Source organism: Salmo salar, chromosome 10 (assembly GCF_965601325.2).
Source record: "Salmo salar chromosome 10, fSalSal1, whole genome shotgun sequence".
NCBI classification, from domain to species: Eukaryota; Metazoa; Chordata; class Actinopteri; order Salmoniformes; family Salmonidae; genus Salmo; species Salmo salar.
Window position 1 is genome coordinate 48,579,431 of NC_138300.1, and position 14,569 is coordinate 48,593,999.

The window sequence follows — 14,569 nt, forward strand, 5'->3', positions numbered from 1 at the left end:
AACACAAGACATTCTACCGTGCTGTTGGAGCTAGTATCACAAGACATTCTACAGCCCTGTTGGAGCTAGTAACACAAGACATTCTACTGTACTGTTGGAGCTAGTAACACAAGACATTCTACTGTACTGTTGGAGCTAGTACCACAATGCATTCTACTGTACTGTTGGAGCTAGTAACACAAGACATTCTACTGTACTGTTGGAGCTAGAAACACAAGACATTCTACTGTACTGTTGGAGCTAGTAACACAAGACATTCTACTGTACTGTTGGAGCTAGTAACACAAGACATTCTACTGCACAGTTGGAGCTAGTAACACAAGACAATCTACTGTACTGTTGGAGCTAGTAACACAAGACATTCTACCGCGCTGTTGGAGCTAGTATCACAAGATATTCTACTGCCCTGTTGGAGCTAGTAACACAAGACATTCTACTGTACTGTTGGAGCTAGTAACACAAGACATTCTACTGCAGTGTTGGAGGTAGTAACACAAGACATTCTACTGTGCTGTTGGAGCTAGTAACACAAGACATTCTACTGCCCTGTTGGAGCTAGTAACACAAGACATTCAACTGTACTGTTGGAGCTAGTAACACAAGACATTCTACTGCCCTGTTGGAGCTAGTAACACAAGACATTCTACTGTACTGTTGGAGCTAGTAACACAAGACATTCTACCGCGCTGTTGGAGCTAGTATCACAAGACATTCTACTGCCCTGTTGGAGCTAGTAACACAAGACATTCTACTCTACTGTTGGAGCTAGTAACACAAGACATTCTACTGTACTGTGGGAGCTAGTAACACAATGCATTCTACTGTACTGTTGGAGCTAGTAACACAAGACATTCTACTGTACTGTTGGAGCTAGGAACACAAGACATTCTACTGTACTGTTAGAGCTAGTAACACAAGACATTCTACTGCCCTGTTGGAGCTAGTAACACAAGACATTCAACTGTACTGTTGGAGCTAGTAACACAAGACATTCTACTGCCCTGTTGGAGCTAGTAACACAAGACATTCTACTGTACTGTTGGAGCTAGTATCACAAGACATTCTCCTGTACTGTTGGAGCTAGTAACACAATACATTCTACTGCACTGTTGGAGGTAGTAACACAAGACATTCTACTGTGCTGTTGGAGCTAGTAACACAAGACATTCTACTGCCCTGTTGGAGCTAGTAACACAAGACATTCTACTGCCCTGTTGGAGCTAGTAACACAAGACATTATACTGTACTGTTGGAGCTAGTAACACAAGACATTCTACTGTGCTGTTGGAGCTAGTAACACAAGACATTCTACTGTACTGTTGGAGCTAGTAACACAAGACATTCTACTGCCCTGTTGGAGCTAATAACACAAGACATTATACTGTAATGTTGGAGCTAGTAACACAAGACATTCTAATGCACTGTTGGAGGTAGTAACACAAGACATTCTACTGTGCTGTTGGAGCTAGTAACACAAGACATTCTACTGCCCTGTTGGAGCTAGTAACACAAGACATTCTACTGCCCTGTTGGAGCTAGTAACACAAGACATTCAACTGTACTGTTGGAGCTAGTAACACAAGACATTCTACTGCCCTGTTGGAGCTAGTAACACAAGACATTCTACTGTACTGTTGGAGCTAGTAACACAAGACTTTCTACTGTACTGTGGGAGCTAGTAACACAATGCATTCTACTGTACTGTTGGAGCTAGTAACACAAGACATTCTACTGTACTGTTGGAGCTAGTAACACAAGCCATTCTACTGTACTGTTGGAGCTAGTAACACAAGACATTATACTGTACTGTTGGAGCTAGTAACACAAGACATTCTACTGCACTGTTGGAGGTAGTAACACAATACATTCTACTGTGCTGTTGGAGCTAGTAACACAAGACATTCTACTGCCCTGTTGGAGCTAGTAACACAAGACATTCTACTGCCCTGTTGGAGCTAGTAACACAAGACATTCAACTGTACTGTTGGAGCTAGTAACACAAGACATTCTACTGTACTGTTGGAGCTAGTAACACAAGACATTCTACCGCGCTGTTGGAGCTAGTATCACAAGACATTCTACTGCCCTGTTGGAGCTAGTAACACAAGACATTCTACTGTACTGTTGGAGCTAGTAACACAAGACTTTCTACTGTACTGTGGGAGCTAGTAACACAATGCATTCTACTGTACTGTTGGAGCTAGTAACACAAGACATTCTACTGTACTGTTGGAACTAGTAACACAAGACATTCTACTGTACTGTTGGAGCTAGTAACACAAGCCATTCAACTGTGCTGTTGGCGCTAGTAACACAAGACATTCTACTTTACTGTTGGAGCTAGTAATACAAGACATTCTACTGCCCTGTTGGAGCTAATAACACAAGACATTCTACCGCGCTGTTGGAGCAAGTATCACAAGACATTCTACTGCCCTGTTGGAGCTAGTAACAAAAGACATTCTACTGTACTGTTGGAGCTAGTAACACAAGACATTCTACTGTACTGTGGGAGCTAGTAACACAATGCATTCTACTGTACTGTTGGAGCTAGTAACACAAGACATTCTACTGTACTGTTGGAGCTAGTAACACAAGACATTCTACTGTACTGTTGGAGCTAGTAACACAAGACATTCTACTGTACTGTTGGAGCTAGTAACACAAGACATTCTACTGCCCTGTTGGAGCTAGTAACACAAGCCATTCTACTGTACTGTTGGAGCTAGTAACACAAGACATTCTACCGCGCTGTTGGAGCTAGTATCACAAGACATTCTACTGCCCTGTTGGAGCTAGTAACACAAGACATTCTACTGTACTGTTGGAGCTAGTAACACAAGACATTCTACTGTACTGTGGGAGCTAGTAACACAATGCATTCTACTGTACTGTTGGAGCTAGTAACACAAGACATTCTACTGTACTGTTGGAGCTAGTAACACAAGACATTCTACTGTACTGTTGGAGCTAGTAACACAAGACATTCTACTGTACTGTGGGTGCTAGTAACACAATGCATTCTACTGTACTGTTGGAGCTAGTAACACAAGACATTCTACTGTGCTGTTGGAGCTAGTAACACAAGACATTCTACTTTACTGTTGGAGCTAGTAACACAAGACATTCTACTGCCCTGTTGGAGCTAATAACACAAGACATTATACTGTACTGTTGGAGCTAGTAACACAAGACATTCTACTGCACTGTTGGAGGTAGTAACACAAGACATTCTACTGTGCTGTTGGAGCTAGTAACACAAGACATTCTACTGCCCTGTTGGAGCTAGTAACACAAGACATTCTACTGCCCTGTTGGAGCTAGTAACACAAGACATTCAACTGCACTGTTGGAGCTAGTAACACAAGACATTCTACTGCCCTGTTGGAGCTAGTAACACAAGACATTCTACTGTACTGTTGGAGCTAGTAACACAAGACATTCTACCGTGCTGTTGGAGCTAGTATCACAAGACATTCTACAGCCCTGTTGGAGCTAGTAACACAAGACATTCTACTGTACTGTTGGAGCTAGTAACACAAGACATTCTACTGTACTGTTGGAGCTAGTACCTCAATGCATTCTACTGTACTGTTGGAGCTAGTAACACAAGACATTCTACTGTACTGTTGGAGCTAGAAACACAAGACATTCTACTGTACTGTTGGAGCTAGTAACACAAGACATTCTACTGTACTGTTGGAGCTAGTAACACAAGACATTCTACTGCACAGTTGGAGCTAGTAACACAAGACAATCTACTGTACTGTTGGAGCTAGTAACACAAGACATTCTACCGCGCTGTTGGAGCTAGTATCACAAGATATTCTACTGCCCTGTTGGAGCTAGTAACACAAGACATTCTACTGTACTGTTGGAGCTAGTAACACAAGACATTCTACTGCAGTGTTGGAGGTAGTAACACAAGACATTCTACTGTGCTGTTGGAGCTAGTAACACAAGACATTCTACTGCCCTGTTGGAGCTAGTAACACAAGACATTCAACTGTACTGTTGGAGCTAGTAACACAAGACATTCTACTGCCCTGTTGGAGCTAGTAACACAAGACATTCTACTGTACTGTTGGAGCTAGTAACACAAGACATTCTACCGCGCTGTTGGAGCTAGTATCACAAGACATTCTACTGCCCTGTTGGAGCTAGTAACACAAGACATTCTACTCTACTGTTGGAGCTAGTAACACAAGACATTCTACTGTACTGTGGGAGCTAGTAACACAATGCATTCTACTGTACTGTTGGAGCTAGTAACACAAGACATTCTACTGTACTGTTGGAGCTAGGAACACAAGACATTCTACTGTACTGTTGGAACTAGTAACACAAGACATTCTACTGTACTGTTGGAGCTAGTAACACAAGACATTCTACTGTACTGTTGGAACTAGTAACACAAGACATTCTACTGTACTGTTGGAGCTAGTAACACAAGCCATTCAACTGTGCTGTTGGCGCTAGTAACACAAGACATTCTACTTTACTGTTGGAGCTAGTAATACAAGACATTCTACTGCCCTGTTGGAGCTAATAACACAAGACATTCTACCGCGCTGTTGGAGCAAGTATCACAAGACATTCTACTGCCCTGTTGGAGCTAGTAACAAAAGACATTCTACTGTACTGTTGGAGCTAGTAACACAAGACATTCTACTGTACTGTGGGAGCTAGTAACACAATGCATTCTACTGTACTGTTGGAGCTAGTAACACAAGACATTCTACTGTACTGTTGGAGCTAGTAACACAAGACATTCTACTGTACTGTTGGAGCTAGTAACACAAGACATTCTACTGTACTGTTGGAGCTAGTAACACAAGACATTCTACTGCCCTGTTGGAGCTAGTAACACAAGCCATTCTACTGTACTGTTGGAGCTAGTAACACAAGACATTCTACCGCGCTGTTGGAGCTAGTATCACAAGACATTCTACTGCCCTGTTGGAGCTAGTAACACAAGACATTCTACTGTACTGTTGGAGCTAGTAACACAAGACATTCTACTGTACTGTGGGAGCTAGTAACACAATGCATTCTACTGTACTGTTGGAGCTAGTAACACAAGACATTCTACTGTACTGTTGGAGCTAGTAACACAAGACATTCTACTGTACTGTTGGAGCTAGTAACACAAGACATTCTACTGTACTGTGGGTGCTAGTAACACAATGCATTCTACTGTACTGTTGGAGCTAGTAACACAAGACATTCTACTGTGCTGTTGGAGCTAGTAACACAAGACATTCTACTTTACTGTTGGAGCTAGTAACACAAGACATTCTACTGCCCTGTTGGAGCTAATAACACAAGACATTATACTGTACTGTTGGAGCTAGTAACACAAGACATTCTACTGCACTGTTGGAGGTAGTAACACAAGACATTCTACTGTGCTGTTGGAGCTAGTAACACAAGACATTCTACTGCCCTGTTGGAGCTAGTAACACAAGACATTCTACTGCCCTGTTGGAGCTAGTAACACAAGACATTCAACTGCACTGTTGGAGCTAGTAACACAAGACATTCTACTGCCCTGTTGGAGCTAGTAACACAAGACATTCTACTGTACTGTTGGAGCTAGTAACACAAGACATTCTACCGTGCTGTTGGAGCTAGTATCACAAGACATTCTACAGCCCTGTTGGAGCTAGTAACACAAGACATTCTACTGTACTGTTGGAGCTAGTAACACAAGACATTCTACTGTACTGTTGGAGCTAGTACCACAATGCATTCTACTGTACTGTTGGAGCTAGTAACACAAGACATTCTACTGTACTGTTGGAGCTAGAAACACAAGACATTCTACTGTACTGTTGGAGCTAGTAACACAAGACATTCTACTGTACTGTTGGAGCTAGTAACACAAGACATTCTACTGCACAGTTGGAGCTAGTAACACAAGACAATCTACTGTACTGTTGGAGCTAGTAACACAAGACATTCTACCGCGCTGTTGGAGCTAGTATCACAAGATATTCTACTGCCCTGTTGGAGCTAGTAACACAAGACATTCTACTGTACTGTTGGAGCTAGTAACACAAGACATTCTACTGCAGTGTTGGAGGTAGTAACACAAGACATTCTACTGTGCTGTTGGAGCTAGTAACACAAGACATTCTACTGCCCTGTTGGAGCTAGTAACACAAGACATTCAACTGTACTGTTGGAGCTAGTAACACAAGACATTCTACTGCCCTGTTGGAGCTAGTAACACAAGACATTCTACTGTACTGTTGGAGCTAGTAACACAAGACATTCTACCGCGCTGTTGGAGCTAGTATCACAAGACATTCTACTGCCCTGTTGGAGCTAGTAACACAAGACATTCTACTCTACTGTTGGAGCTAGTAACACAAGACATTCTACTGTACTGTGGGAGCTAGTAACACAATGCATTCTACTGTACTGTTGGAGCTAGTAACACAAGACATTCTACTGTACTGTTGGAGCTAGGAACACAAGACATTCTACTGTACTGTTAGAGCTAGTAACACAAGACATTCTACTGCCCTGTTGGAGCTAGTAACACAAGACATTCAACTGTACTGTTGGAGCTAGTAACACAAGACATTCTACTGCCCTGTTGGAGCTAGTAACACAAGACATTCTACTGTACTGTTGGAGCTAGTATCACAAGACATTCTCCTGTACTGTTGGAGCTAGTAACACAATACATTCTACTGCACTGTTGGAGGTAGTAACACAAGACATTCTACTGTGCTGTTGGAGCTAGTAACACAAGACATTCTACTGCCCTGTTGGAGCTAGTAACACAAGACATTCTACTGCCCTGTTGGAGCTAGTAACACAAGACATTATACTGTACTGTTGGAGCTAGTAACACAAGACATTCTACTGTGCTGTTGGAGCTAGTAACACAAGACATTCTACTGTACTGTTGGAGCTAGTAACACAAGACATTCTACTGCCCTGTTGGAGCTAATAACACAAGACATTATACTGTAATGTTGGAGCTAGTAACACAAGACATTCTAATGCACTGTTGGAGGTAGTAACACAAGACATTCTACTGTGCTGTTGGAGCTAGTAACACAAGACATTCTACTGCCCTGTTGGAGCTAGTAACACAAGACATTCTACTGCCCTGTTGGAGCTAGTAACACAAGACATTCAACTGTACTGTTGGAGCTAGTAACACAAGACATTCTACTGCCCTGTTGGAGCTAGTAACACAAGACATTCTACTGTACTGTTGGAGCTAGTAACACAAGACTTTCTACTGTACTGTGGGAGCTAGTAACACAATGCATTCTACTGTACTGTTGGAGCTAGTAACACAAGACATTCTACTGTACTGTTGGAGCTAGTAACACAAGCCATTCTACTGTACTGTTGGAGCTAGTAACACAAGACATTATACTGTACTGTTGGAGCTAGTAACACAAGACATTCTACTGCACTGTTGGAGGTAGTAACACAATACATTCTACTGTGCTGTTGGAGCTAGTAACACAAGACATTCTACTGCCCTGTTGGAGCTAGTAACACAAGACATTCTACTGCCCTGTTGGAGCTAGTAACACAAGACATTCAACTGTACTGTTGGAGCTAGTAACACAAGACATTCTACTGTACTGTTGGAGCTAGTAACACAAGACATTCTACCGCGCTGTTGGAGCTAGTATCACAAGACATTCTACTGCCCTGTTGGAGCTAGTAACACAAGACATTCTACTGTACTGTTGGAGCTAGTAACACAAGACTTTCTACTGTACTGTGGGAGCTAGTAACACAATGCATTCTACTGTACTGTTGGAGCTAGTAACACAAGACATTCTACTGTACTGTTGGAACTAGTAACACAAGACATTCTACTGTACTGTTGGAGCTAGTAACACAAGCCATTCAACTGTGCTGTTGGCGCTAGTAACACAAGACATTCTACTTTACTGTTGGAGCTAGTAATACAAGACATTCTACTGCCCTGTTGGAGCTAATAACACAAGACATTCTACCGCGCTGTTGGAGCAAGTATCACAAGACATTCTACTGCCCTGTTGGAGCTAGTAACAAAAGACATTCTACTGTACTGTTGGAGCTAGTAACACAAGACATTCTACTGTACTGTGGGAGCTAGTAACACAATGCATTCTACTGTACTGTTGGAGCTAGTAACACAAGACATTCTACTGTACTGTTGGAGCTAGTAACACAAGACATTCTACTGTACTGTTGGAGCTAGTAACACAAGACATTCTACTGTGCTGTTGGAGCTAGTAACACAAGACATTCTACTTTACTTTTGGAGCTAGTAACACAAGACATTCTACTGCCCTGTTGGAGCTAATAACACAAGACATTATACTGTACTGTTGGAGCTAGTAACACAAGACATTCTACTGCACTGTTGGAGGTAGTAACACAAGACATTCTACTGTGCTGTTGGAGCTAGTAACACAAGACATTCTACTGCCCTGTTGGAGCTAGTAACACAAGACATTCTACTGCCCTGTTGGAGCTAGTAACACAAGACATTCAACTGTACTGTTGGAGCTAGTAACACAAGACATTCTACTGCCCTGTTGGAGCTAGTAACACAAGACATTCTACTGTACTGTTGGAGCTAGTAACACAAGACATTCTACCGCGCTGTTGGAGCTAGTATCACAAGACATTCTACTGCCCTGTTGGAGCTAGTAACACAAGACATTCTACTGTACTGTTGGAGCTAGTAACACAAGACATTCTACAGCACTGTTGGAGGTAGTAACACAAGACATTCTACTGTGCTGTTGGAGCTAGTAACACAAGACATTCTACTGCCCTGTTGGAGCTAGTAACACAAGACATTCAACTGTACTGTTGGAGCTAGTAACACAAGACATTCTACTGCCCTGTTGGAGCTAGTAACACAAGACATTCTACTGTACTGTTGGAGCTAGTAACACAAGACATTCTACCGCGCTGTTGGAGCTAGTATCACAAGACATTCTACTGCCCTGTTGGAGCTAGTAACACAAGACATTCTACTCTACTGTTGGAGCTAGTAACACAAGACATTCTACTGTACTGTGGGAGCTAGTAACACAATGCATTCTACTGTACTGTTGGAGCTAGTAACACAAGACATTCTACTGTACTGTTGGAGCTAGTAACACAAGACATTCTACTGTACTGTTAGAGCTAGTAACACAAGACATTCTACTGCCCTGTTGGAGCTAGTAACACAAGACATTCAACTGTACTGTTGGAGCTAGTAACACAAGACATTCTACTGCCCTGTTGGAGCTGGTAACACAAGACATTCTACTGTACTGTTGGAGCTAGTATCACAAGACATTCTCCTGTACTGTTGGAGCTAGTAACACAATACATTCTACTGCACTGTTGGAGGTAGTAACACAAGACATTCTACTGTGCTGTTGGAGCTAGTAACACAAGACATTCTACTGCCCTGTTGGAGCTAGTAACACAAGACATTCTACTGCCCTGTTGGAGCTAGTAACACAAGACATTCTACTGTACTGTTGGAGCTAGTAACACAAGACATTCTACTGTGCTGTTGGAGCTAGTAACACAAGACATTCTACTGTACTGTTGGAGCTAGTAACACAAGACATTCTACTGCCCTGTTGGAGCTAATAACACAAGACATTCTACTGTACTGTTGGAGCTAGTAACACAAGACATTCTACTGCCCTGTTGTAGCTAATAACACAAGACATTATACTGTAATGTTGGAGCTAGTAACACAAGACATTCTAATGCACTGTTGGAGGTAGTAACACAAGACATTCTACTGTGCTGTTGGAGCTAGTAACACAAGACATTCTACTGCCCTGTTGGAGCTAGTAACACAAGACATTCTACTGCCCTGTTGGAGTTAGTAACACAAGACATTCAACTGTACTGTTGGAGCTAGTAACACAAGACATTCTACTGCCCTGTTGGAGCTAGTAACACAAGACATTCTACTGTACTGTTGGAGCTAGTAACACAAGACATTCTACCGCACTGTTGGAGCTAGTATCACAAGACATTCTACTGCCCTGTTGGAGCTAGTAACACAAGACATTCTACTGTACTGTTGGAGCTAGTAACACAAGACATTCTACTGCCCTGTTGGAGCTAATAACACAAGACATTATACTGTACTGTTTGAGCTAGTAACACAAGACATTCTACTGCACTGTTGGAGGTAGTAACACAAGACATTCTACTGTGCTGTTGGAGCTAGTAACACAAGACATTCTACTGCCCTGTTGGAGCTAGTAACACAAGCCATTCTACTGCCCTGTTGGAGCTAGTAACACAAGACATTCAACTGTACAGTTGGAGCTAGTAACACAAGACATTCTACTGCCCTGTTGGAGCTAGTAACACAAGACATTCTACTGTACTGTTGGAGCTAGTAACACAAGACATTCTACCGCTCTGTTGGAGCTAGTATCACAAGACATTCTACTGCCCTGTTGGAGCTAGTAACACAAGACATTCTACTGCCCTGTTGGAGCTAGTAACACAAGACATTCAACTGTACTGTTGGAGCTAGTAACACAAGACATTCTACTGCCCTGTTGGAGCTAGTAACACAAGACATTCAACTGTACTGTTGGAGCTAGTAACACAAGACATTCTACTGCCCTGTTGGAGCTAGTAACACAAGACATTCTACTGCCCTGTTGGAGCTAGTAACACAAGACATTCAACTGTACTGTTGGAGCTAGTAACACAAGACATTCTACTGCCCTGTTGGAGCTAGTAACACAAGACATTCTACTGTACTGTTGGAGCTAGTAACACAAGACATTCTACCGCGCTGTTGGAGCTAGTATCACAAGACATTCTACTGCCCTGTTGGAGCTAGTAACACAAGACATTCTACTGTACTGTTGGAGCTAGTAACACAAGACATTCTACAGCACTGTTGGAGGTAGTAACACAAGACATTCTACTGTGCTGTTGGAGCTAGTAACACAAGACATTCTACTGCCCTGTTGGAGCTAGTAACACAAGACATTCAACTGTACTGTTGGAGCTAGTAACACAAGACATTCTACTGCCCTGTTGGAGCTAGTAACACAAGACATTCTACTGTACTGTTGGAGCTAGTAACACAAGACATTCTACCGCGCTGTTGGAGCTAGTATCACAAGACATTCTACTGCCCTGTTGGAGCTAGTAACACAAGACATTCTACTCTACTGTTGGAGCTAGTAACACAAGACATTCTACTGTACTGTGGGAGCTAGTAACACAATGCATTCTACTGTACTGTTGGAGCTAGTAACACAAGACATTCTACTGTACTGTTGGAGCTAGTAACACAAGACATTCTACTGTACTGTTAGAGCTAGTAACACAAGACATTCTACTGCCCTGTTGGAGCTAGTAACACAAGACATTCAACTGTACTGTTGGAGCTAGTAACACAAGACATTCTACTGCCCTGTTGGAGCTGGTAACACAAGACATTCTACTGTACTGTTGGAGCTAGTATCACAAGACATTCTCCTGTACTGTTGGAGCTAGTAACACAATACATTCTACTGCACTGTTGGAGGTAGTAACACAAGACATTCTACTGTGCTGTTGGAGCTAGTAACACAAGACATTCTACTGCCCTGTTGGAGCTAGTAACACAAGACATTCTACTGCCCTGTTGGAGCTAGTAACACAAGACATTCTACTGTACTGTTGGAGCTAGTAACACAAGACATTCTACTGTGCTGTTGGAGCTAGTAACACAAGACATTCTACTGTACTGTTGGAGCTAGTAACACAAGACATTCTACTGCCCTGTTGGAGCTAATAACACAAGACATTCTACTGTACTGTTGGAGCTAGTAACACAAGACATTCTACTGCCCTGTTGGAGCTAATAACACAAGACATTATACTGTAATGTTGGAGCTAGTAACACAAGACATTCTAATGCACTGTTGGAGGTAGTAACACAAGACATTCTACTGTGCTGTTGGAGCTAGTAACACAAGACATTCTACTGCCCTGTTGGAGCTAGTAACACAAGACATTCTACTGCCCTGTTGGAGTTAGTAACACAAGACATTCAACTGTACTGTTGGAGCTAGTAACACAAGACATTCTACTGCCCTGTTGGAGCTAGTAACACAAGACATTCTACTGTACTGTTGGAGCTAGTAACACAAGACATTCTACCGCGCTGTTGGAGCTAGTATCACAAGACATTCTACTGCCCTGTTGGAGCTAGTAACACAAGACATTCTACTCTACTGTTGGAGCTAGTAACACAAGACATTCTACTGTACTGTGGGAGCTAGTAACACAATGCATTCTACTGTACTGTTGGAGCTAGTAACACAAGACATTCTACTGTACTGTTGGAGCTAGTAACACAAGACATTCTACTGTACTGTTAGAGCTAGTAACACAAGACATTCTACTGCCCTGTTGGAGCTAGTAACACAAGACATTCAACTGTACTGTTGGAGCTAGTAACACAAGACATTCTACTGCCCTGTTGGAGCTGGTAACACAAGACATTCTACTGTACTGTTGGAGCTAGTATCACAAGACATTCTCCTGTACTGTTGGAGCTAGTAACACAATACATTCTACTGCACTGTTGGAGGTAGTAACACAAGACATTCTACTGTGCTGTTGGAGCTAGTAACACAAGACATTCTACTGCCCTGTTGGAGCTAGTAACACAAGACATTCTACTGCCCTGTTGGAGCTAGTAACACAAGACATTCTACTGTACTGTTGGAGCTAGTAACACAAGACATTCTACTGTGCTGTTGGAGCTAGTAACACAAGACATTCTACTGTACTGTTGGAGCTAGTAACACAAGACATTCTACTGCCCTGTTGGAGCTAATAACACAAGACATTCTACTGTACTGTTGGAGCTAGTAACACAAGACATTCTACTGCCCTGTTGGAGCTAATAACACAAGACATTATACTGTAATGTTGGAGCTAGTAACACAAGACATTCTAATGCACTGTTGGAGGTAGTAACACAAGACATTCTACTGTGCTGTTGGAGCTAGTAACACAAGACATTCTACTGCCCTGTTGGAGCTAGTAACACAAGACATTCTACTGCCCTGTTGGAGTTAGTAACACAAGACATTCAACTGTACTGTTGGAGCTAGTAACACAAGACATTCTACTGCCCTGTTGGAGCTAGTAACACAAGACATTCTACTGTACTGTTGGAGCTAGTAACACAAGACATTCTACCGCACTGTTGGAGCTAGTATCACAAGCCATTCTACTGCCCTGTTGGAGCTAGTAACACAAGACATTCTACTGTACTGTTGGAGCTAGTAACACAAGACATTCTACCGCACTGTTGGAGCTAGTATCACAAGACATTCTACTGCCCTGTTGGAGCTAGTAACACAAGACATTCTACTGTACTGTTGGAGCTAGTAACACAAGACATTCTACTGCCCTGTTGGAGCTAATAACACAAGACATTATACTGTACTGTTTGAGCTAGTAACACAAGACATTCTACTGCACTGTTGGAGGTAGTAACACAAGACATTCTACTGTGCTGTTGGAGCTAGTAACACAAGACATTCTACTGCCCTTTTGGAGCTAGTAACACAAGCCATTCTACTGCCCTGTTGGAGCTAGTAACACAAGACATTCAACTGTACAGTTGGAGCTAGTAACACAAGACATTCTACTGCCCTGTTGGAGCTAGTAACACAAGACATTCTACTGTACTGTTGGAGCTAGTAACACAAGACATTCTACCGCTCTGTTGGAGCTAGTATCACAAGACATTCTACTGCCCTGTTGGAGCTAGTAACACAAGACATTCTACTGCCCTGTTGGAGCTAGTAACACAAGACATTCAACTGTACTGTTGGAGCTAGTAACACAAGACATTCTACTGCCCTGTTGGAGCTAGTAACACAAGACATTCAACTGTACTGTTGGAGCTAGTAACACAAGACATTCTACTGCCCTGTTGGAGCTAGTAACACAAGACATTCTACTGCCCTGTTGGAGCTAGTAACACAAGACATTCAACTGTACTGTTGGAGCTAGTAACACAAGACATTCTACTGCCCTGTTGGAGCTAGTAACACAAGACATTCTACTGTACTGTTGGAGCTAGTAACACAAGACATTCTACCGCGCTGTTGGAGCTAGTATCACAAGACATTCTACTGCCCTGTTGGAGCTAGTAACACAAGACATTCTACTGTACTGTTGGAGCTAGTAACACAAGACATTCTACAGCACTGTTGGAGGTAGTAACACAAGACATTCTACTGTGCTGTTGGAGCTAGTAACACAAGACATTCTACTGCCCTGTTGGAGCTAGTAACACAAGACATTCAACTGTACTGTTGGAGCTAGTAAAACAAGACATTCTACTGCCCTGTTGGAGCTAGTAACACAAGACATTCTACTGTACTGTTGGAGCTAGTAACACAAGACATTCTACCGCGCTGTTGGAGCTAGTATCACAAGACATTCTACTCTACTGTTGGAGCTAGTAACACAAGACATTCTACTCTACTGTTGGAGCTAGTAACACAAGACATTCTACTGTACTGTGGGAGCTAGTAACACAATG